Genomic DNA, 23,575 nt, shown 5'->3' with positions numbered 1-23,575 from the left:
GAATGCTAAGTAAGCATAACAAAACCGATGATGTGAAATCACTGTAGAAGTAACCCATACACAAATATGTAGCTTTAAGTTGATAAATTCTAAGATGTGTTTAGTTTCATAAAAGGAGTCCATTCAATACTAAAACCTGGAGAAATCTAGGAGATACATAATCCCATCCCCTGGCTTTATAGAAGAGAAAACTGCAATGAGAGAAGTTAATTGACCTACTTAAGAGCACAGAGTTGCAAAATTTCTTTGAGTACAAAGTACACACTGCCAGTCTCAACCAATTATATTTTTAAACTTTCCTTTTCATATTGTGTTCAGAAAAAAAAAACAATATAAGCAATCTATTTTTAGTCATAATTCACATAGTCAAAGATGATTATTATTGTATTTGTAGGATTTTTGTACATGAAGGCATGGTTTTTCCTTTACCACAGCCCTAAACATCAGGTACTTTTAGGTTGTTCTCAATATACCTTTCTCCTAAAATAGGCACACATGTATATATGTGCAATATACAGTGTGTGGTCTTATCTATTATACTTTAATTCTGGGTAAGAAAAGTTTTAATAAAAAGTCCAAGTTTAATAAGAATATTGATTTAATAAAAATATGATTATGTATCAATGTTGGAACTATACAGTGAAGATCTTAAAACATTTAATATTTAACTGGATACAACATCTGAATGTACAAAACTTGATAAAGAACTCGTTCTGATAGCACTGGAGAAAGAGCTATCAGAACACACGAAATATCTTAAGGAAACTTGAATGGAAGCAAGCACTGTGGATAGGAAAATCCTTCAGAGTTACATAAAATCTTTTATGAAAATGGGATGGAATTTAAGAAGATAAAAACAGCATCTATAATGAGTAAGCAGACTTTAGGTGGAAGTTGGGAAGGAAGGACAATTCTCAGTCCTTCTTCCTATATAAATCTCTGTCAGTTTCTGCAAAAGGTGACCTGCTGTTTCCCGAGGATCGAGGATACCCCTTGACAATTCTTGGCAGCCATTTCCTGATGAGCTTGGAGCAGAGCTCATTGATTATTACCTCCTCCTCAAATAACTGTATATGGTGAAAAAGAACTATTGGCAGTATTTCCCAAGAAACAAAATATTCATGAAATATTCCTTACATCAAAATATTACAGAGCTTGATAATTAATAAATGTTCCAATTATGCCCTATTGAGACATCTTTGGTTGAAATACAGTTATATGGATATCCTGATCTTCAGTTCAGTTCAGTTCAGTCGCTCAGTCGTGTCCGACTCTTTGGGATCCCATGAATTGCAGCACACCAGGCCTCCCTGCCCATCACGATCTCCCGGACTTCACTCAAACTCATGTCTATCGAGTTGGTGATACCATCCAGCCATCTCATCCTCTGTCGTCCCCTTTTCCTCCTGCCCCTAATCCCTCCCAGCATCAGAGTCTTTTCCAATGAGTCAACTCTTCGCACGAGGTTAGTTCACTAATTTAGCACACTTTTAATATCATTTATACCAAGAAAATAAGCTAGAAAAAGAAAGCAGGTTTAGGATGGGGAACACATGTATACCTGTGGCGGATTTATTTTGATATATGGCAAAATCAATACAATATTGTAAAGTTAAAAAATAAAATTTAAAAAAAAGATGTATTTCTCAATATAAGAATATAATTTGGTCTGTTTTATGACCACTAGGTGAAATATTTGATTGGTTTTCAGGATAATTGAAATCTGATGATAAATTTGATGATAAATATTTTGTTAAATAATGATCTCCACATAGTTCACTGGTTTTTTCCCCATATGATACTCTTTTGAGGCAAAGGGAAGCTCTGAGTTTAGAGGAGGAATTATATGAGCAAAGAAAGATAAAAATAAGCCTTTTCAAATGTATGTTTCTCCTAAATTCCATATTTCACCTTTCGTATAACAGTCCTATTTTTTTTTGGTTCTCCCATGATAGCTCGGAGAGAAATCACACAGAGTGGATATTCAGTGTCTATGACTCAGTTTCTTGGGTGATTGGCTGATCGGCTGATCTATTTCTTTCTCTTTCCTTCTAATGGCTGTTCAAAAAGTCATAGAACAGCTACTATAGCTGCTGTATTGATGTAATCAAGTGAAAAAGACTACTGCTTCTTTCTCAAATATTATTTTCTTCTAACACAGCACACTTGTCAAAGTCCCTGAATATTCCAGAAATAGGCATCTCATAAACATATAAATAACTAGATAAATAACTGACAAAACACAGTACATTATTTGGAGATAAATGTGAGCACACTGCAAACTGCAAGATTACTAATTAGCATCTTTTAGACCATGTTTTTAAGCTAAAAAGAATGTATCATTAACATGAGATTCTGGAACATGGTATTGTAATATTTAAAAGTTCTTGTTTTTACAGACTTAGAGAACAAACGACTGGTTGCCGGAGGGAAGGAATAGTTAGGGAGGTTAGGATGGACATGCTATTTTTAAAATGGATTACCAACAAGAGCCTACTGTATAGCACATGGAACTCTGCTCAATGTTAGGCGGCAGCCTCAATGGGAGGGGAGTTGGGGGGAGAACTGATACATGTATATGTATGGCTGAGTCCCTTTGCTGCTCACCTAAAACTATCACAACAGTGTTAATCAACTATATCTCAATACAAAACTAAAGATGTATAGAAACAAGGAATATTTCCAGTACATGTCATGACCATGAGAAAGGCAGAGCGTGGCTGCTGTTGACAGGCGGTATGAGCTGGCCTTCTGGAATGGTAGCAGCAGAAAACCCAGTCAACATATTTTAACCTTCAGAGTTATTCAGGCACATTCTGATCTCAGCAAATGGGCTGATAAGGGTGAAGTACAAACTTGGCGTCCAACAGCTGTTTCCAAACAACCAATGGGAGGTGGGCAAAAGATTGTTTTTTTCTGTTTTTAGATACAGTCAGTGCCTTTCAAGGCTAAGACTTCAACAGCAATTTTTCCATTGCATAAAACACAAAGAGCTATCCTTTTATATGTATCAGTACACAGCAGGGCAATGGAAAAAAAAAAGTGAAGAAGCAAAGAAAGAATAACTTAAATGCTATGGGGTGAAACTAACCAGGATCTGAGGCCAAAGCACTCTGTGAACATTAGATTATGCAGTTGATTCAATTCTAATTCAAGTCAAGCTGGTTCAGTGTTTCACTTAGAATCTTTTGTCCTTTTTTGCTTGTTCCTTATCATGAAATCTGATCTATTTGTAGGTTTAAAGCAGGGGACAGGGAAAAGCCTGACCTAACCTTAGTGTTATAGGGGATTGCACTAAATGTGGGATTGAGTGCAATAATTCCACAGCTTCCTACTTGGAAATGGGCCCAGCTTGAAGAAATAAAAATAGAAGTGTCTGAATGCAACTAAAAAGCTCAGCCACATGGAATTAAAATGCCAGTTCCCTTCAGCCTTTCTTTTTTTTTCTCTTCCAGTCATCAGAATTTCAAAGCCCACAAATTAAAAAGCTCTTGCAGTCAGTATTTTTTTGGTAACCCATCACTTGATATTACTTGATCTAAAATGACTGCATAGACAGTATGCAGTATACAACAGGTATATATACTGCATACACAGCAAATAATAGTTTGTACCTGATTATTCTCATTAAAAAAAAAAAAAAACAGTTATCAGGTTTAAAAATGTAAATAAATGAATACATATGCCTAAGGGGCACTGAAACTCCAGGATAATCATTAGTTAGCAGATGGTCATCCTTATGATATCAGAATGCATTTATATTAAATTTGTTTACCTTCTAAATAAACACAACACTTGAAATTGAAATTTAAAAAAAAACAAACAATTCCTGATGTTTTACCAATCTCTGTTTCTAATTTGCCCAAGGACCATGTTTAGCATATTTTCAGTATCATATATTCAAAGTAGAAGAAATGGAAACAAAAAACAGATTTAGGAAACCAAGAGTTACTACTCAAACGAGACAATAATTTGGTATATCTCATGATCACTACATATCTTAATTGTTGTTATGAATACTTTCATATTCTAACTTCTGTCTTCTGAATAGTAGATATGTTTTGATCCTTTATGGGGAAAAATGAATTTCTCTTTCCGTCCAATACACATTAGTGTGTTTTACCTGAATAGGATTTATTTTAAATTAAGAGGAGCTCTTGATTTAAAAGGGGTATTTAGGGTGCAAGGAGAAATAGGAATTTGACCGAGGCCATTTTAAACCCATGTTTAGCCAGCCTTCATCATTTTCTCCTCTAACATATGAATATAGTTTCCAAAACCACAAACCTCACAAGTGTTTAGATCCCAGACTTGTAAACAGGTTTGATTTCCTTTTATTGAGCGTCTTCCTTCCTCATCCCTTATTGCATTCAGCTGGCTCTAATTCTTTTCCATGTACTTAAAGAAATGAAATATTTTGTCTGAATTAAGAATAATCATGTGTTTGAGAAGATCAATCACAAAGCAACAGAAAGTGAATTGTTTTCAATGGATCTGTTTACAGTGACTGAGCAACTAGGGTTTAGATGAATAAATAAAAAGACCAGTAATTTTATTGAATTATATTGTTCTATTTCAATTGTGTCTCTTAACATAAACACCTCAGTGATTGACGTATTATTGAATATTCGAGGAGTGTGTCTATAATGAATATGCTTATGAATGACTCTCTGAGACAAAATCAATTTTAGAAAGAGACATTTGTTGATTTGGAGTTTAGATGATTGCAAATCAAACTCCAAAATGTCCAGATTTTAACACTGAGTACTTTAAAACTTAAGAGGGAAAATAAAAGTACCCAAAAAGCAAAAGGACTAATGATTTATAGAAAACACAAAAAAAGAAAGAAAGAAAATGTTTTTTTTTAACTTTCTCAGCATTCCAGGTCATTATTTGGAAGCATCCTTAAGAACATTATCATGACCTCTTCAAATGCACTGCTGTCTTAGCCAAAACACTTTTCTTTTAAAATTACGCAATTATTAGCAGTCAGCAAATCCACTCATTATTCTATTCAATAGACCAACTATCTCTGTGAAAGGCTATCAGTCTCCACAAACTACTGGACAGTATTTCTTTCTTGAGCTTCAAGTGTATTCAAACATCTGAATTATTGAAATTCAGTTCAGTTCAGTTCAGACACTCAGTCGTATCCGACTCTTTGCGACCCCATGAACCGCAGCACACCAGGCCTCCCTGTCCATCACCAACTCCCGGAGTCCACCCAAACCCATGCTCATTGAGTTAGTGATGCCATTCAACCATCTAATCCTCTGTCATCCCCTTCTCCTCCTGCCCTTAATCTTTCCCAGCATCAGGGTCTTTTCAAATGAGTCAGTTCTTCGCATCAGGTGGCCAAAGTATTGGAGTTTCAGCTTCAACATCAGTCCTTCAAATGAACACTCAGGACTGATATCCTTTAGGATGGACTGGTTGGATCTCCTTGCAGTCCAAGGGACTCTCAAGAGTCTTCTCCAACACGCAGTTCAAAAGCATCAATTCTTCAGCACTCAGCTTTCTTCAGACTCCAATTCTCACATCCATACATGACCACTGGAAAAACCATAGCCTTGACTAGATGGACCTTTGTTGGCAAAGTAATGTCTCTGTTTTTTAATATGCTGTCTAGGTTGGTCAAAACTTTCCTTCCAAGGAGTAAGCATCTTTTAATTTCATGGCTGCAGTCACCATCTGCAGTGATTTTGGAGCCCAGAAAAATAGTAAGCCATCGTCTCCACTATTTCGCCATCTATTTGGCATGAAGTGATGGGACTGGATGCCATGATCTTAGTTTCTGAATGTTGAGCTTTAAGCCAATTTTTTCACCCTCCTCTTTCACTTTCATCAAGAGGCTCATTAGTTCTTCTCCACTTTCTGCCATAAAGGTGGTGTCATCTGCAAATCTGAGGTTATTGATACTTCTCCTGGAAATCTTGATTCCAGCTTGTGTTTCTTCCAGCCCAGCATTTCTCATGATGTACTCTGCATATAAGTTAAATAAGCAGGGTGACAATGTACAGCCTTGACGTACTCCTTTTCCTATTTGGAACCAGTCTGTTGTTCCATTTCCAGTTCTAACTGTTACTTACTGATCTGCATACAAATTTCCCAAGAGGCAGATCAGGTGGTCTGGTATTCCCATCTCTTTCAGAATTTTCCACAGTTTATTGTGATCTATAGAGTCAAAGGCTTTGGCAGTCAATAGAGCAGAAATAGATGTTTTTTCTGGAATTCTCTTGCTTTTTGGATGATCCAGCAGATGTTGGCAATTTGATCTCTGGTTCCTCTGCCTTTTCTAAAGCTACCTTGAACATCTGGAATTTCATGGTTCACATGCTGAAGCCTGGCTTGGAGAATTTTGAGCATTACTTTACTAGCATGTGAGATGAGTGCAATTGTGCGATAGTTTGAGCATTCTTTGGCATTATGTTTCTTTGTGATTGGAATGAAAACACCTTTTCCAGCCCTGTGGCCACTGCTGAGTTTTCCAAATTTGTTGGCAAATTGAGTGCAGCACTTTCACAGCATCATCTTTCAGGATTTGAAATAGCTGAACTGGAATTCCATCATCTCCACTAGCTTTGTTCATAGTGATACTTCCTAAGGCCCAGTTGACTCCACATCCCAGGATGTCTGGCTCTTGGTGAGTGATCACACCATCGTGATTATCTGGGTCATGAAGATCTTTTTTGTATGGTTTTTTTGTGTATTCTTGCCACCTCTTGTTAATATCTTCTGCTTCTGTTAGGTCTCTACCATTTCTGTCCTTTATTGAGCCCATCTTTGCATGAAATGTTCCCTTGGTATCTCTAATTTTCTTGAAGAGGATCTCTAGTCTTTCCCATTCTATTGTTTTCCCCTATTTCTTTGCATTGATCGCTAAGGAAGCCCTTCTTATCTCTCCTTGCTATTCTTTGGAACTCTGCATTCAAATGGGTATATCTTTCCTTTTCTCTTTTCTTTCCACTTCCTTTCTTTTCACAGCTATTTATAAGGCCTCCTCAGACAGCCATTTTGCTTTTTTGCATTTCTTTTTCTTGGGGATGGTCTTGATTCCTCTCTCCTGTACAATATCACGAACCTCCATCCATAGTTCATCTGGCACTCTATCTTTCAGATCTAGTCCCTTAAATCTATTTCCCACTTCCACTGTATAATCAGAAGGGATTTGATTTAGGTCATACCTGAATGGTCTAGTTGTTTTCTCCACTTTCTTCAATTTCAGTCTGTATTTGGCAATAAGGAGATCATGATCCGATCCACAGTGAATTTATTGACAACGCAAGGAATCAACATCTTTTTTATGGATATCCAGTTGCAGAATTCCTCACATCTTCTTCCTCTTATCTTTTATAAAATTCATGATTTCCCTCAATTGCTATATTTTCTCAATGCCTGTGATTTGGTCCAGCACACTAATAAATCCTGGGTGTGTATTTTCCCATCATTCATGGAACAGCTGCTTATAAACTCCATACATAAATGGGATGCTCCCATAATAACCAAGTAGGGGAATGCCTAGAAAACCCAACCGATTGTTATCCTCAATCACGAGGATGTAAAATCTGTTACTACAACTCAGGGTTGGAAAAATGATGTATCTATGAAAAAGTGTTGAAATATGATCTCTCTTTTAATGATACCTCTCTTCCTTCTCATCTCTTCCTAATGTTATCTTTTTCCAGATTCTGGACTGTATCTCTTTTCTTTCTGACACATCCACATATTCAAAAATAACATTCAATCATATGTATACAAATCCTAAATTGGTATGTGAAGACAAAATTTTCTCAAGCTTATTTCTATCTTATGTTTTCAACTGCCTGCTGCTTTCTCCCTAAATCAACATTTTTAAAGCAAGTTACTTTCTTGACTTTTCCATTTCTATAAATTTGCCAATGTTCTCCTAGTTAGCTCAAAATGCAGAGTTGTCTTTTCTATTTCTTCTATCAATCTATTACCATCATCTTACATTTACATTTTGCTCCACAATTTGCAGTCTTTTTAAATTTACATACTTTTATTTTATTGTAATAATAAACAGGTGAGGTATGGGATAAATAATGGCCTAAGAACTTGATAATCAGAGTCTGGTTCATGGGCCAGCTGTATGGGTATCACTGGAACATGCTGCTAACAAAATGCAGAAATTCAGTCCCCATTCCAGATTAGCTGGATCAGACTGCCTTCTAATAACATCCCATGTAAACATAGTTTATATACTGCATTATAGTATTTTTAGCTATGTCCTAGGATACATAATAGATTGACTAGAACTGTCACAGTCAATAAGGGACAGACCAAAATGAGAACAACATATTCTAACTCCAAGTCCCAAGTCTTAAGCAATGCTATTGAAAATTTGATCTTCAAACCAGCACATCAGCATCATGTGGGAACTTATTCAAATTGTAAAGAAATGGGCCAAGGTGGGGAAAATGGGAAAGAATAGAGATTTCTTCAAGAAAATTGGAGATATCAAGGGAACTTTTCATGCAAAGATGGGCACGATGAAGGACAGACATGGTAAGGGCATAACAGAAGCAAAGAGATCAAAAAGTAGTGGCAAGAATACACAGAAGAACTATACAAAAAAGTCTTAGTGACCCAGATAACCACGATGGTGTGGTCACTCACCTAGAGCAAGACATCCTGGAAGGTGAAGTCAAGTGGGCCTTTAGGAAGCATTTATATGAAGAAAAGGTATTGGAGGTGATGGAGTTCCAGCTGAGCTATTTCAAATCCTAAAAGATGATGCTGTTAAAGTGTTGTACTCAATATGTTAGGAAATTTGGAAAACTCAGCAGTGACAGGATTAGAAAATGTCAGTTTTCATTCCAATCCCAAAGAAAGGCGATGCCAAAGGATGTTCAAACTACCATAATATTGCACTCATTTCACATGCTAGCAAGATTATGTTCAAAATCCTTCAAGTTAGGTTTTAGCAGTATGTGAACCGAGAACTGACAGGTATACAACCTGGGTTTAGAAAAGGCAGAGGAACCAGAGATAAAATTGCCAACATCTGCTGATCATAGAAAAAAGCAAGTGAATTCCAGAAAAACATCTACTTCTGCTTCATTGACTACACTAAAGCATTTGACTGTGTGGATCACAGTGAACTGTGAAAATTTCTTAAAGAGATGGGAATACCAGACCACATTACCCATCTTCTGAGAAACCTGCTCGCAGGTAAAGAAGCAACTGTTAGAATCAGACATGGAACAACCAACTGGTTAAAAATTGGGAAAGGAGTACATCAAGGTTGTATATTGTCATCCTGCTTACTTAACTTATATTCAGAGTACATCATGTGAAATGCCAGCCTGGATAAATCAAAATCTGGAATCAAGATTGCCAGGAGAAATACCAACAACCTCGGATATGCAGATAATACCACTCTAGGCAGAAAGTGAAGAGGAACTTAAGAGCCTCTTGATGAAGGTAAAAGAAGAGAGTGAAAAAGCTGGCTTGAAACACAACATTCAAAAAACTAAGATTGTGGCATCTGGTCCCATCATTTAATGGCAAAGAGAAGGGGAAAAAGTAGAAGCAGTTGCAAATTTTATTTTCTTGGGCTCCAAAATCACTGTGGATGGTGTATGCAGCCATGAAATTAAAAGACACTTGCTCCTTGGAAGGAAAGGTATGCAAACCTAGACGGAGTATTAAAAAGCAGAGACGTCCCTTTGCCGACACAAGTCTGCATAGTCAAAGCTCGGGTTTTTCCAGTAGTCTTGTATGGATGTGAGATTTGGACCAAAAAGAAGGCTCAGTGCTGAAGAATTGATGCTTTCGAATTGTGGTGCTGGAGAAGACTCTTGAGAGTCTCTTGGACTGAAAATAGATCTAACCAGTCCTAAAGGAAATCAACCATGAATATTCATTGGAAGGCGTGATGCTGAAGCTGAAGCTCCAATACTTTGGCCACTTGATGAGAAGAGCTGACTCACTTTAAAACAACCCTGATGCTGGGGAAGATTGAAGGCAAAAGGAGAAGGTGGCAGAGGATAAGATGGTTAAATAACATAACTGACTCAAGGAATGTGAATTTGAGCAAACTCCAAGAGATACTGAAGGACAGGGGAGCCTGGTGAACTGCAGTCTATGGAGTCGCAGAGTTGGACGGGACTAAGAAATTGAACAACAGCAAATTTATATCAAGTGTCTGCTTGTCTCTTATCATTCTGTCCTTTTTATGTCTTTTATCACTTCTCAGAGCTAACTCTTCCCATTTGGGTTATATAGACAAGATAATAGTCATCTTAACCTTCTTTAACCAACCAAAATAGTTGCATCTCTCTTACTTTTAATGCATTCATTCATCAATTCAACAAATATTTCATCTAAAATAATGAATTTATTGCAGAAACATCAGTGGCTCTCCACAACTTCCTAAACAAGGGCAATTCTCTGCGTTGCCCTTTGTGAACCTCCTATGTATCATCAAAGTCTCTGTCCTTACATCTTTTGCTATTATTCTGCATAAGGCTTTACTCTAGATAAAATATCAGAAAGAAAAATCCAACAAAATGCACTAATACAGTTCAGTTCAGTCGCTCAGTCGTGTCCGACTCTTTGTGACCCCATGGATGCAGCACGCCAGGCCTCCCTGTCCATAACCAACTTCTGGAGCTTACTCAAACTCGTGGTTGGATTTCCTTTAGGATTTACTGGAGAAAGGAATGGCAAACCACTTCAGGATTCATGCCTTGAGAACCCCATGAACAGCATGAAAAGAAACTAATATAGCAAAGGATATACCTCTAAGTGAGCCCTCTATCTACAGAGCAAGAACTGAGATAGTGTTGTATCAAGGTCTTCATAGGGTTCTCTCAGTCCAGGGCCAAAAATTATCTTTAAAAAACCGTTGGATTTGAACCTACTGGCAAAAGAAAATAGGCTGACTGTTTTCTGAGGCAGCATGGGCAGGGTAGTTTGTCAGTTTGGAAGGAGTTTTTGAATGGATAACAATCATTTAGGGAGAGGGTGGGGAGCTTTGGGAGACTGGCATTGAAACATGTATAATATCATGTATGAAACGAGTCGCCAGTCCAGGTTCGATGCACAATACTGGATGCTTGGGGCTGGTGCACTGGGACGACCCAGAGGGAGGGTATGGGGAGGGAGGAGGGAGGAGGTTTTCAGGATGGGGAACACAGGTATACCTGTGGTGGATTCATTTCGATATTTGGCAAAACTAATACAATATTGTAAAGTTTAAAAAAAAAACAATCATTTGGTATAAAGCTATACAGGTGAAGAATCTTAGACTACAGATAGAGTCCACTTCCTCTGAATTGCTAAGTGCTAGGAATGTACTAGGCTTTCTGTGCAGTTCAGTTCAGTTGCTCAGTCATGTCTGTCTCTTTCGACCTCATGGACTGCAGCACACTAGGCTTCCTGTCTATCACCAACTCCCAGAGCTTACTCAAACTCATGTCCATTGAGTCAGTGATGCCATCCAACCATCTCATCCTCTGTCATTCCCTTCTCCTCCTGCCTTCAATCTTTCCCAGCATCAGAGTCTTTCAGAGTCAGTTCTTCACATCAGGCGGCCAAATATTGGAGTTTCAGCTTCAGCATCAGTCCTTCCAATGAATATTCAGGACTGATTTTCTTTAGGATGGACTGGTTGGATCTCCTTGCAGTCCAAGGAACTCTCAAGAGTCTTCTCCAACACCACAGCTCAAAAGCGTCTTTGACACTCAGCTTTCTTTATAGTCCAACACACATCCATACATGACTACTGGAAAAACCATAGCTTTGACTAGACAGACCTCAGTCATAAAAAAAGAATGACATTTTGCCATTTGCAGCAACATGGATGGACTCGGAGGGCATCACGCCAAGTGAAACAGGTCAGACATACTATGAAACCTAACACTATATCATATCACTTCCATGGGCATATGTGCTACATCACTTCAGTCATTTCTGACTCTGAGCTACCCCACGGACTGTAGCTCTCCAGACTCCTCTGTCCATGGGATTCTCCAGGCAAGAATACAGGAGTGGGTTGCCATTTCCTTTTCTAGATACCACTCATATGTGGCATCTAAAAAATAAAACATGCTAATAAAACTAAAAAGAAGCAGGCTCATAGATATAGAGAACAAACCAGTGGTTACCAGTGGGAAGAGGAAAAGGAGTAGAGTCAACAGTAGGACAATGGATAAAAAAGAAGTTATTATGGGATTATATGAAATTATGTGTGTGAAACTTTGGGAAATTGTAAAGCACTGTAGAATTTAAAACTTTGCCTGAAATTCAGGACATGCAAGTTTGATCCCTGGGTCAGGAAGATCCCCTGGAAAAGGAAATGGCAACCCACTCCAGGGTTCTTGCCTGGGAAATCCCATGGACAGTGGAACCTGATGGGCTATAATCCATGGGGTCGCAAGAGTTGGACATGACTTAGCTACTATTTATTGATCATTCAATAAAAGATAAATTAAATTTTTAAAAATAAAAATAAGCAAATGATAATAAAAATCAAACTTTTCAAAAGCAAGATATTGATACTACCTTGAATATGTACAGACAGACCCATGGTTGACTCTGAAATGAGCAATGAGCCAAAGGGAAAAGGTGGGATAGAGTGTAGGGATTATGCAATACAGTGGAAAAGAACAGAAGCCTTGGGAGTATGGAACTGAATCCCTGTTACCTCCTTGTTAAAGAGAAACGGTGATAGTGGCGACTTCACACAACTGTTATGAGTCACTGAGAGCATGCATTTAACAGTACTTTGTAAACAGAAATGTGTTACATTATTCTCACAAACTGGCTCTTGACCTTGAAATCCTGATAAAATTTTCCAAGAGATTAACTTCTCATTTATGTGTAATTCCTTACAAATAAGTTCTGCAAATGTCTCTTTATCACTTAACAGCTTTGTAAACTTCATATAAAATTTTTAGATAGTAGAAGAAAAAGCAGTAATGACAAAGCTAATATATCTTGGCCTATAGAAAAGCCTTCATAAATATTCAGATTAGATATGCAGACCCTTAAGCATATTCCAAGTGAGTTCTTTATACTTGCCAGAAAAGCTCTAATAACTTCAAAGCAGTAAGGGGAGGTAACAAAATATGCAAAGCCCTGCTATGTAGACAGTTACAAAATACATACTTAGGAAAAGATCATCTCTCTCACTAATGCACATGTACCCTATTTTTTTTAAATCCTTTACAAGTGGTTTATTTACATTTCATTTTTATAAAGAAAAGGAGATTGCCATCCTACCCATCAAAAAAACAGGATGCTTCTTGTTTTACAGATCATGCCAATTTTGTGTGATTCTATTCTTCTGTTCAGTGTGAGAAATTCTCCAATAGGCAAAGCCTATCAGGAACAGTAACAAGTTTAGGTCATTTCCCCTTTCTCCAACTTTAGCAGCAGAAATAAAACTTAAAGGAAATATTTTAAAATGCTCATATTTTAGTAAAAGTTAACTCTTGCTGTTCATACACAATTTCAAATTGGGACTAATTTTTCTCATCCCTATGGAAATTTAGGTTACATTTGCTTGACTTTTCTTCTGAAATAAACTTTGGCTTTAACGCTTCTTACAAAAACTGCCAAACAAGACAAGTTCTAATGTCTACCAGGGTCTTGTTAAAACCCAACAAGGTATTGCCATCTGCCATTTTACAGCTTCAAACAAGGGCACGTGGGTGCTTTTTCAAAAAGATTTTCATGCTTAGTCTTGAGGTTTTGATGAAATCAACACTGTTCTGCTATGTAACTTTTTAAAATACTTATCACTGGCAAGTACATGTTTCATCCCCTCTCCTCTAAAATAGTCTCAAAATAAGGAAAGAAATAATAACTAAAGAAGAATAAGAACAGAAGAACAAATCGTTCTAAAGAAAGCTAGGTGGCAATAAAAGTTGCATATATCACTGTACTATGATTATGTTGAGAGGCATAATGTTTATGAACAAGAAACATATTTTTCAAATTCAAATATTCTAGAGACTTGGAATTACAAACATTTGCTTCTCTGCCTGCCAGGGGCAAATACAGGCAACAGCTAGAGAATAATTAGTAGAAATGTGATACCAGGGAGTACCATCAAATATTATTAGTTAAAATGACAGAAAGGCAAAATATGAAAACTCAATATATGGTCAGCAAGGCATAAATGGAAAATATTTTGAAATAGGTTAGATTGTGATTCAAGGAATTTTCTTCTGGAAAGAGTAACTCTTAAAAAAATTATTCCAACATATATCCACTGCTTCTTCACAGATCAGAATAAATTTTTCTTTTTCCTGTGATGGTGAACCATGATAGTTTTACAACATGGTTTAAAAATTCACTCAGGTATTGAATGATTTGAAATGATGGATTCTATATTTCAGCCTTTTGCTATCAGTCACCTTGAAGATGGAAGTGAAATATTTGTAGTTTTATATTCTCTCTCAATATCCCACACAATGGGTGCTGAGGAAAGCAAATTATCATCATCTTCCCATGCTTTCTAGCACTACAGAATTTTGAATTACATAATTAAGAGAGTGAACCATTAAAACAATGATAGTGATCATTCATTTACATGATACTGTTACAGAAAGGAGATGTGAAATCCCTACCTCTTTTAGAATGTCCTTCCTTCTTAACATAACCTGTCATGGGTATGAATACTCTTCGGTTCAAACTGAATTGTCTGAAAGGCTATGAAAATATTCCTTATTACATGGAAGGCAATAAAATTCTTGGAAGTCTCCTCTAACTTTATTTCATTAGCTTAAAGATGTAAGTAAATGTAGTATATTAACTAATTTTTACTTTAGATTGATGAAGTTGTGTCTGACTCTTTGTGACCCCATTTACTGTAGCCTGCCAGGCTCCTCTGTCCATGGGCTTTTCCAGGCAAGAATACTGGAATGGATTGCCATTTTCTACTCCAAGGAATCTTCCTGTTGCAAAGATCGATACCGTGTCTCCATTGAGCCACCTGGGAAGTCTCAATATTAACCCTAAAAATGAAGATGACAAAGTAATGTTGAGTGGAGACAAGAGTGATGAAGATCCACACAGACAGCACCAATTGGCCTGACAGAATAAGAGACAAATTGAGGCTGCCAAATGTAGGTGGAAGGAGCTGTGAATGGAACAGAGTGTAGGTACCAGTAAGAGAGACGGAACAGCCTTTAATCATTGAACAGATTTTTTATGGAACAGTGCCATAATATCATGCCATCCCCAAATAGTTTGTAAGTCTTGTTGAAGTACCTCTCTGTAATAAGGAGAAAATTGCTAGTTTGTCTTTCCATTAACAGGACCACAATTTTATGGGGAAAAAAAAGAGAGAGATGGTAGACTATTGCCATCTCTGATAAACACATTTTGAAACATCCATGATTTTCATAAGTACTACTTTTCTCCCTAATCTCCTCATAAGATGCAATCAAGTTCAACTGAAAAATTTACACTAGCCCTTCAAACTCTAAAAGAGTAAAAGTATTTAAAACTAATAAAATGCATAGTCTTTTCTTTACTAAAAATGATCACAAAGATTTTTTTTTCACTTTCTCTTTTCATAAATAATGCTTCTGTAGCATTATTTTGCTATCCTGACTTCTTTGCCCAATCTGAGTCAACTTAACAAAGAACCCTAGTGTCTAACACTTCAGGCCAATTATGGCAATGTTGGAACCATAAAGAGGGAAAGAGGATGCCCGGTAAGAACTAAGACTGTTTGGTCGGAGAAGCTGTATGGAGCCCACTGATGCCTCAGCAAAATGCAAATCATCACAAGTAATGTCTAACATGGACATCTTGTTGCTCATGAAAAACGAAACGCATGTTGAATCTGTAAATGCCAGCCAACACTCTACTTTACACAGATTATGAAACACTTTATGTAAACTTTGTTATTCTCACTTCCTCTCTCTCTCCTCACTGGGTAACTGGAGAAATTGGCAGCTGATGAAGGTATCTTTTTTGGATCTTCCTTTTTCACGGATGTCCCATGCAATCTTCACTCATCAGTTTCCCATGAAATAAATATTGCTTTTGCCATACTGTCACATCTTCCCTGGGGATAATTTTCAGTTCCTCATCTTTCAGTCTCTAATTGATCAAGCTGGTGCTTCAAATATAGAGTCATCCCCTTTTACATTTCAAAGCCAGTTTTCTTTCACCATAAATGGCAGCTGCCAAATCTTCCTTCATATGACATATCTATTTGCAAGGCGCTTCAGGTTCCTCATTATGGGATGAATGATTTCTCATCAGCATTTTCTTCATCTCTCCTCAGTACCACCATCTCTCAAATATACTCTAAACTATAAGAGGTTTTTATAGAAGCCCTGGCCACAGGGGAAAAGAGAACAAGTTCAGTTCAAACTGGAGAAAGACCACCCTCAGTGAGCCCAAATTACTTCTTCTCTGATTGTTACCATCTGATACTTGAAAACCCTGACTCTGGTTGTAGTTGCCTAGTGTTTACTCTTTAATTATGTTGTGCTCATTATCATGTAGTCTAGAAGAGCACTAATGAGACCAGAAAATACAAACGAATTTACAAGTAATGTCTGCATTTTAGTCTAATTAATGACTAATTTCCTACATCTAAAGGTGAAAGTAAGAGCAGAGTCTTTTCCTCTAACCTAGTGGGTCCTCAGTTAGGAAACGCACTCTAATGAGAAAGCCAGGATTGACACTTCCTGCCGTTCATAGTCTGAGAGATGAGATAGGAGAGAGTCAACGTTGCAGGTCCATGACTCCAGGCCAGCCACAATCATGTTGAAGCTAGCTGGGTGGCCTGGGGTCCCATAGAGGGAAAACTTTCCCAATTTAATTTGCTATAAAACACAGAGAGGATTCCAAAACATCTATAAGGCAAACTGCTTTTATGTTGAACCTTCTCTCAAAGGCTTCCTAGAGCTAAAAATTTAAATCTCTTCTAGCAGCTTCATCATCTATCTTATCACTGCAAATTCGTTTTGTTGGTAAGGAGTCCTGGATCAGAAATGGGTTCATGGAGGAATAGCCAAGAAATAGCAAACAATTGATGTCTTAATGCCATACATATTACTTATTGATTTTAATTTACCTTCAAGCAAAAATCTATAGGCCATGCATCCTTATGATGAGGAAGAACAACTGCTGTCCATAATCTATCAGTAAGGAATTTATTAGATTGATCCTGAAGTGTACAATTTCAACTTAAGTCATTCATGAGCATTGAGTAGCATTATGGGATTAGCCTAAAAAGCCAGTAGACTTTTTGACTATTCAAAGCAGCTTTTCTGGTTTTGGAGTCCAAATCATTATTTTGGCCTCAAAGCATCCTGATTTAACAACTGAGTTAAGCTGTCCAGATCTCTATGTTCTGTTGTCTCAATCTCTAAATGTAAATATTTACATTATAGCAAATTTAGGGTCCACATTAAAAGTGGGTTTACATGAGTTTGTAATTCAAGTAGAAATACGGAACCTGAAGTATACTCTATTATTTTACTTATTACCCTAAACAATGGTTCTTTCTCTGCGTGTCAGTCACCTACATCTGGACTTTGACTTCACTGAGGACAAAAATAGTGCTTACTCATTTCTCTCTCTGTGCCTTGGTGTGACCCAATAATGCTCGTTAAGTGAATTGTTGTTATTAGTAAATGCTTGATGTATAAATGAGAATGAATGAACAGGCAAGGAAGAGACATCAAAGGTATATCTTCCCCACAGAATCCTCTAGTGAACAGAGTACACAATTGCAAAACCAAATTAGTAGCTAAACAGCTTGAACTATGTAAAACCAAGGAGTCTCTTTGAATAGAACAGCTTTTTATTTGGAACAGCAGCATAATCCATTTTATCATAAGCATTTAATTATCCATTACTATTTACTCATTTAGGGAGGTGCTAATCTTGCTGATTGTTTTCCAATTAGAAGAGTTCAGGCTTATGGAGGAAAAAGGAGAGAAATTTGGGCTTTTAAAAAGTAACTAACATTTTGTGCAACCACACAAACCTCTGAGCCCTATTAAAATCACTGATAAGCAATCTTGGAAAAACATTCTCCAGTAATGGCTAGCTGGGCTCTTGCAGCAAAGCAAATTGTTTTTTCTTGGCAAACTTCCCACAAGCAATAGGCAGCAAGAAATTGTTTGTTCTACACATACAAGTTCTCATGTGTATCTGCAATTCTAATGCCAAATTTGGTTCTGTCTCAAAAGCCACTTTAACTGCAAAGAAAATTGCCAGAGACTTTAACCAGGACAGCTAGTTGACCCTTAGTAGAGGCTCCAAAGCCAACAGAATGAATTCCCGTGTGTTATTGTGGTCAGTATGGAAAATCACTCTCTCCATTTGGCTAAAGATTTGTACACAGTTTCTTCCCTTTTCTCTTGGCAAGAATATGTGTTTAGTCAGGGACATCAGGCTAGCATGCAGACCACAGAATACATACATCTTACCATTCAGAAATTTCAAAAACTATTAAAATCAGATAAAAGGAAAAAAAGAAAAAATGTGCCTTGGTGCATTTTGGCTGACCATTGGAGGGCTTGCAGTGGCCACACCAGCTGGTCTAAGCTAGTGAAGATCAGGGAAGATCAAGAATTTGAAACTACATTTTGAATAAGAGAGACCAAGTCAAACCACTGGATTTTAAATAAACATTTCACAGGAAAAGGTGTTTTATACAATAACTTTGCAGAAAAGACAAGTATGAACACATATAAGAAAGGTTCTATAAATATTCTTAAATAACTGTGAGTTACACACACACACACACACACACACACACACTAGATTTGGTAAGAAATGGCCTTAAGTTCTTTTGATTCACATAGATAAGTTCTAGATTCTTGAACAAACAACTGTGTTTTTGAAGTTAAGCAAAACATGAATAACAATTTTCAGGATGTGTTACCTTTCTAAGTAATGCCTATATCTTCAAACTGATTCCTTTGTCTACTTTGCATAGAAAAGAATAAGGCAACAGGGAGAGAATAAAGGCTGGAGAAGGGATTAGAAAACAAGGGAGAACTGCCAACAGGAATGGTATACCTGTTCAATTATGCGTTTTCTGGGAGATCACCCAGACGTGAAGTGTGTGCAGAATTTGACAGTTTGTGTCAAGCTGCCATTTTCCTCTGACATCCATCAAACTATACCATTCCACTTATATATACCTCTGCTTCTTCTGTGTCAGAAATCATACTCAAGAAAGAGCTTTTTTATATGTATTTATTTATGTAGTCTATTAAATAGAGGTTTATGTGGTGATAAGGCAAGAAAAATGAGAACCAGATTGTCACCCCATTTTCAATAATTCCTGCCAAGAAAAGGAGCAAATGAAGGAATAGTTCTCTTAGATTTAAAAAAGGAAAAAAAAAAACTGTAAATTTCCTTTTTATGAGTCTCCACATTATTTTAATTTTTTGTGACATTTCCTTTCAGCATTTTTAGTTATAGGGTGTGTAAATGAAAAAACAAAGAAAGGTAGAAAACAGAAACATATTCAAATAGAAAAAGTGAGAATATCATTACTTTGAGGTTAATGAGTCTATGTAACAACGAAACATCCAGATAAAATGTAGGAAAAAGTTTTACTGGTGACTTGTCTACATGGCATATTTTGTCATTTCCAGCTGTCTGAGAGTTGGTAAATTCTATGAATGTTCAGCGTCTTGGAGATACAATTTTTTCTCTATGAAAGGAAATACTCAGAAAATTATACTAACTTGGGTTTGATGTTGAGACTCAAATTCTGGGTTTCTACTTATTCCTAAATTAATTTTATTATGAATTTATGCCATTCTTATGTTATAAACTTATGATAGGAATTGCCTATATTTAATGTACCTAATGTAGAGAATTCCCAAGTGTTCACTGCTATACAAAGCAATAGCTAGGAGAGCAGGTCAGCATTTTACCCCAGCTGTATTAGCAGTTTGTAAATGCAGTAGAATCAAACTTGCTATTGGAAGAAACTGCAGCTCTTTAGAATATGTCAGTAGTTAAGGGAGTGGAAGAAAAAAGAATTTCATGAGCTATATGCAGCAATAAGGAATGCTAAAATATGGAACAATTCCAAGGAATGAAATCAGAAATGAGAGGAAGTAAGAAAAATGGTGTTAAAGTATTTTCAAAAAGAAATTAAAGTTCTAATGACTAGGAACCATAGTTTGCAACAATCAATGTCCTTTGTGGGCAAATGACCCCCACAGATGTAGCTCCTTCCCCCAGAAGCATAGCTGATTGCTAAATGTATTATGCCTTCAACGGAAGAAATATAAAAATCGGTCGTTGGATATTTGCTTTGCAGTAATGTTACACTAAAGCTATCCCTGGACTCCTGAGTCGGATACAATGCAAAAGTAGTCCTAGGGACCTTCAGTGACTCTGATTGCCACAGTGCTGCCAGGCTGCCTTTTTGTGTGTAGACCACTTGTATACTCCAGAATCTGGGATGGAGTAAAACCAAGCAGAGGATTAATGTACTATTGTTGGAGTTGCCCATAAGACCCCTATCTGAACCCAAGAGTGAGAAATAATAATGATTTGTGTCTGAACGCCATGTCTAAGCCTTTCAATCAAAACTACCAAGGCTCCAGATAATATAAGCTTCCTCAAAGTCAACCCTGCCCTTGGTACAAGCAGGAAGTATGTTCTCCCATATCTAGGGTGGTCCCTATATAACCAGTGCTCCAAATAGGCAGGGGGGAGCCCAAATTACTGCCCTTATCTATAAAAGGAGCAAAAGCTTTGGGTATTATCAAAGGCATTGGTCTTTAAAAAAAATAAATAAATAAAAACTTTGATACTTTACAAAACCTGTTCTTTTTTTCCCCATTTTATTGATATGTGATTGACAATTGGTACTGTCTAAAGTGTGCAGCAAAATGTGCTGTTAAATGAGGATGACCACAATAAGTTTAATTAACATCCATCATACAGATAGAAAAAAAAATTGTTTTGGTAATGAGAACTCCTAGAAGCTACTCACTTAACAATTTGCAAATATACCATACACCAATATTATTAATAACTGTTGTCACCATGTTATATATTATATCCCTAATACTTATCTAACTGGAGATGTGTACCTTTTGTCCACTTTCATCTATTCCCTCCTCCCTCTATCCCCCTCCTCTGATAGCCACAAATCTGATCTCTTTTTTATCAGTTTGAGAAACACCTGTACTTATAAGAACTCCTAGCATCCTGGCTTGATCCTGTGTACTTTGAGAGGTAAATTGGCATACTATATTGACTAAGAGTAGAATTTGTGCTCATTTCTGAAAACCTGGGTTGAAATCCACTTGAAGTTGTGAGTCTTTTGATACATTACCTTTGTATATTTAAGATTCTTCATCTATATAATGAGGTAGAAACCAACTCTCTCTAATTGCATTGTTATGAAGTTTATTACCCTAATATGCATAAAGCTCTTAGCACACAGTCAGAAATACAGAATATACAGTTAATAAATGTTAGTAATTACTCTTACTAACCCACCTGATGGCTCAGATGGTAAAGAGTCCACCTGCAATTTGGGAGAACTGGGTTCAATCCCTGGGTTGGGACAATTTCCCAGAGGAGGACATGGCAACCCACTCCAGTATTCTTGCCTGGAGACTCCCCATGGACAGAGGAGCCTGGCAGGCTACAGTCCACGGGGCCACAAAGAGTTGGACATAACTGAGCGACAAAGTGCCGCACAAAACCCAAGGTTAGTAGAGGATCTGCCTGCCAATGCAGGAGATGCCAGGGATACTAGTTCAATACCTGGGTCAGCAAAGATTCCCTGGAGTAGAAAATGGCAATACACTACAGTATTCTTGCCTGGAACTTTCCATGGGCAGAGGAACCTGGTGTGTACAATCCATGGGGCTGCAAAGAGGCAGACACCACTGGACACAGCACAACATACATCTAACCCCACATTGTGAACTACTGAACGTTTGGACATCATAAGCTGCCTGTGCCTTTCTCTTCTGTTCCATTGTGACCTTAAATGGGTGGAACTGCTAGATTTGGACCTTAGTCACCTGTGTCTATAATTTGGGACTCAAATGCTAGAGATGGCCCAGTCATATCTCATTAGACTTCTATACTAGGCTTACCGTGTGATTTTCTTCATTGCCTTCTCTATTGCTTAGTTGCTTCAACTGTGAAGTAATTTAAAATTTTCCAAAAATCCCCCAGAGCATAAACAGATATATTAGTGTTTATACTTCCAGAATATTATTAATTGTGGTTTTGAAAACAATTTCCAAGCAATATACTTCAAAATATATGTTTCAAAAGGATGTTTCAGTCATTGCTATATATCATTATATTATTCTGTAATTTCTAAGTAGCCTGCCCTTCCATGCCAAAGTCACCATGCATATAAAATTTTCAACTATTATGACCAAACTAAAATAAAAGTCTGTATATGGAGATCTAGATTCAGCTTTATGTTTAAAACATCTAAACTCACCATGCTATAGGAAAAATGGAACAGATTAAGAATGGAGAGAATTTCTGCTGACAGGTTCTGGGGTCCTGTTTTAGTTGTATGGTTTGCTCACAGTTCATACAAACAGGCAAAGTTAAAAAGGTCATAAGCAAGTTAGCTAATATTCTAACTGGTATGATTTTAACCTTGAAATGAGAAAGAAAGCCTTTGAAAGTTGTCAAGGAATGTGATCTAGATAACTTAATGATTAGTATCACCAGTCTGTAAATCAAGCTCCTGGTTTTCTTAGATTGTTCTGGAAGAAGAGAGTGGTTGACTGTGACCTCAGTCATGTGCTTTGCTTGTAGACGTTGAAGAGCTGCAATCCAGAGGAAAGGTTTGAAACTTAGAATACTTGGAATATTTATTAATGCTGAATATGAACGATTGTTGGTGAGAAAAAATCATCAGTAATATACATCAGAGAGCCTGTAGCTTTAGAGCTTTTAAATAGCAAATAAATAAATAAACTAAAAAGCTGGATATTTAAAATGGATAATCAAGCTCAGGGAATGCTGCTACATGTGATGTGACAGCCTGGATGGAAGCAGAGTTTGGGGGAGAATGGACACATATATACGTATGGCTGAGTCCCTTTGCTGTACACCTGAAACTGTCACCACATTGATAATCACCTATACTCCAATTCAAAATAAAAAGTTTAATAAAAGTATTCAAAAGCAAGTACATATATAAATAATTCTTCACCTACTATGAGCACATATCTCAATTTTGTAATCCAACTAATAAAAGAAAAATGGCACTCCTATCTTAAAAGTTTTATCAAAAAGCAGAAACCTTGGGTCTTCTTTTGCCAACTACACCCAAATAGAAGAGATTGAGGAAATGGTAGGTGACAGGGTAAGCAGGAAAACCTACTAATCAGCTGGTCTGTGGTAGAATTACAGGCATTCAAATTTAAATTTTGACAGGTTTACTAATAAACCTGAAAGTGAAAGTGTTAGTCGCTCATTCGTGTCTGACTCTCGCGACCCCATGGATTGCGACTATAGCCCGCCAGGCTCCTCTGTCCATGGGACTTTCCAGGCAAGAATACTGGAATACATTGTCATTTCCTTTTCCAGGGGATCTTCCCAATCCAGGGATCAA

The sequence above is a fragment of the Bos grunniens genome, chromosome 9 (assembly GCF_055505025.1).
Source record: "Bos grunniens cultivar Pamir isolate PY7600 chromosome 9, Bosgru_T2T1.0, whole genome shotgun sequence".
Lineage (NCBI taxonomy): Eukaryota > Metazoa > Chordata > Mammalia > Artiodactyla > Bovidae > Bos > Bos grunniens.
Note: the sequence above shows the minus strand (reverse complement) of the source record.